The sequence below is a fragment of the Terrapene carolina genome, unplaced genomic scaffold, assembly GCF_002925995.2.
Source record: "Terrapene carolina triunguis isolate 2854851 unplaced genomic scaffold, T_m_triunguis-2.0 Scaffold19774, whole genome shotgun sequence".
Taxonomy (NCBI): domain Eukaryota; kingdom Metazoa; phylum Chordata; order Testudines; family Emydidae; genus Terrapene; species Terrapene triunguis.
Window position 1 is genome coordinate 4,393 of NW_020684125.1, and position 3,072 is coordinate 7,464.

At 55.3% G+C, this 3,072-nt stretch overlaps 1 long non-coding RNA gene across 1 annotated transcript; it reads right to left on the reverse strand.

The window, feature by feature from the left end:
• Positions 1–2,226: 2,226 nt before the first annotated feature.
• LOC113408595 lies at positions 2,227–2,845 on the reverse strand. Its single transcript, XR_003370328.1, has 3 exons — positions 2,797–2,845; positions 2,519–2,635; positions 2,227–2,311 (listed from the first exon to the last, which is right to left on the reverse strand). It is a non-coding gene; the product is annotated as an uncharacterized LOC113408595 (long non-coding RNA).
• Between the last annotated feature and the right edge of the window lie 227 nt (positions 2,846–3,072).

The window sequence follows — 3,072 nt, forward strand, 5'->3', positions numbered from 1 at the left end:
GGCTCACCAAGGGAATCCTGCTCACTTGGGTGACAGCTTCACCCACCAGCGCGAGGCTTCTCAGAAAAGCAGATCTCACCAGTGGGTCCTGGGCTCACAGGCAGGAGGGGGAGAGAACAATGAGGAAACAGCCACAGGCAATAGAGAGCTGAGACACAAGGCTACAGAGCGAGTCTCTACAAGGGAGCTGCTGTCCTAGGCGGGATTGCCCTCACGCCCTAAGGGAAAGGACCTGGTTTGCCGAGTGGAACATCTTTGCATTCCCTAGGGCTGTGGGTCTCCAACTATTTTTACTGATGACCCCTTTCACACAGCAAGCCTCTGGGTGTGACCCCCCTAATAAATTAAACACCCTCTCTAATATATTTAACACCATTATAAGTGCTGGAGGCAAGCGGGGTTTGGGGTGGAGGTTGACAACTCGCAACACCCCATGTAATGACCTCGTGACCCCCGGAGGGGTCCCGACCCCCAGTTTGAGAACCCCTGGCCTAGGGGAATATCTCTGGAGATGAATGCAAGGAATGGGCTGATTCCCAGAGGTGCTGAGCACTTGCAGTTCCCAGAGCTGTCAGTGGGCCCTGGGGCTGCTCAGCTCCCCTGACAATCAGGTCGTAATTGTCTGATCTGGGACAGGAATCTGCTGCTCTCTGCAGTTGGCTGGGCTCTCCCTACCAAGGCATCCATTCTCCAAGGAGAACATTCAGTTAAACCAAAGTAGCATCCCCTCTCCTTTTCGCTGGGACGCGCATATGGGCATCGTAACCAGTGTAGGACTGAACGTCGGCCTCAAACCTCCGATGGCAAGAAAACAAACTAGAGTTATCTCAAAAATCCCCCTTCAGCACCAGAGCCTGTCAACCGGGCTAGGGGCCTGAATCCCTCAGTGCGCCTTTTGTGCCCAGCTACACCATCGACTGCAGTGTGTGGGGAAACGGGCCCTAAATCTTTATCTTCTGATCCCTGAGTGCAGCACAAGCCTAGAGGTACCAAACAGGGTACAGTCGTCTCTGGGACAATAGCACCAAGTGATGCTCAGTTACACTCTAACAAGGCCCAGATGGGAGTCCTTCCCTTAGCTTCCATGGGCCTGGAATCAGAGAAGCTAATTGAGATGGGGCAGTCACAGAGAGTGGTGCTGTTCCCATGTCTCCTGTCCCTCCTGGGGCAAAGGGCCAGCCCTCTGAGCTGAGTTTATGCAAAGACATAGCTCTGTGCTGCTGTGCACAGCCCGGGTAGGTGCTGTGTGGGCGGTCAGGGGAGGGCTCTGACTTACGTGTGGGCTCAGAAAATAGTGGTGTCGCATGGGAGCCAGGATATTGAAGCCTATGGTCTCTAGGATGAGATCCGTGGGGCGTGAGTGGACCACGTGCCCATAGGTGAGGAGCAGGAGGCTTCTCAGCTGCTCGATGGAAGCTGGCTCCTGAGAATTGCAAAGGAAAGAGTGAGGAGAAGGGATGGACTCCAGCTGCTCCTATCTTACAACTGGGGCCAGGGGAGGATTTTTCATCCAGCCGGCTTAGCCACCAAAGGCGACTCTGCTGAGCTGAATTGCCTGGACTCCGAGGCCCTTCCCAGCTCCCCAGGATTGGGTGGTTGAGGTGACCCGGCAGCCGAAGGGGACGCACTAGCAGCTGCTTTAATTCAGCCTAGCTCCAGAGATGTCACTGGGACTACAGTGGATTGCACTGGCCCAGAGAGTTACTGGGAAGGTGGTGGTGGTGGTGCGGGGAGAGGGGGGACGCAGGTTAATGTCAGACATGCCAGCCCTGGTGAGTCTGCCAGGAAGGTCTGTGAAATAGCCCAGTTCAGGGGAAGACCAAGGGTCTGTTCTGCTGAGAAATGTGTCAGCTGGAGCTGATGGCATGGCAGTGTCTTTTGGGCCCTCTCTGAGCCTTGTTTATGGGGCTGCGTGGAGCATGTCTGAGCTCCCCAGGAGATACCCTGGAGAGCTTAGACAACAGGACCCACCTTCCCCCCTGGATCCACCCCATTGTGCTGAGATTGCAACTCCACAGAGGAGTAAGGAAAGGGCTCCCTCTTCGGAGGCTGAGCCACTGCTTGGAAATTCAGCTCTTCGCTGAACAGGCTTCTGGGAAGCAGGGTCCTCCCTGGCAGGTCCCTTTACCTGCAAAGGCTGGTGAAGGGATGGATGAAAGAGCAGAGATGCTAGGTGGGACCGTACCTCCAGAGAGCCACCGGCAGAAGGCTGGAGCTGCACCCTGCTGACAAACTCTTCCCAGTGCTCCAGGATGGCGAAAACCTCATATAGCTGTTGCCTGGCACACAGCCCAAGCGCTCGGGCGAATCCCTGAGAGACAGAAAGATGGAGGTTGGGAATGCTGAGCAATAAGCCAAGGGGCCAGGATGGGCTCTCCAAGTCATTGCCATGGGCATGGGTATAAGGAAGATCTTTTCAATCCACTGGACGTTGTCCAAGGCAGAACATACACATGTAGCATCAGGGGATTGACAAAGAATGAGGGATCACTTGACAGTGGAGGAGCAAAGACCTCACCTCTCTTTCCTCTTCTTCTCGGAAATCGACCATCTCCACCAGAAGCCATAGCTGGGGCTTGATGCTCTCTGCTGGAAAAAACATCAGCACGGTGCCCCAGCACTTGTAGAGAAAGCTCTGCGAAAGAGACACCATCATGCTGGATGCATTGGGCACAGCCTGGCATGCACAGAGCCCACTGGGTATAGCTGTCTGCTTCACTGACCCCAAGCTGCCCCTGGTTAGCGACTGCTGTTCTGAACTAGGCACTGAACCCCAATTCCTTCCAGGACACTGACCTTGTCACTGGGCCGCTTATCACCGTAGGCCAGCTGGCGCCTGATACTAGTGATGAAACAGCCCAGCCAGGTGTGGTCCGAGATGAAGAAGAGAAAGTCTTCCAGGAACTGCCAGGGAAAGAAGAGCCAGTTAGAACCGAGAGGGGCCAAGAAACTGGTCCTCTCAATAGCTCCAGCCAGGAACCCACGACAGCTGGGAGGGGAGGGGAAGAGGGAGCGTGCACTGTCACCCCCCACGTCTCTCCTAATGCTTCTGAATCCTTGTGAGCTGCCCCT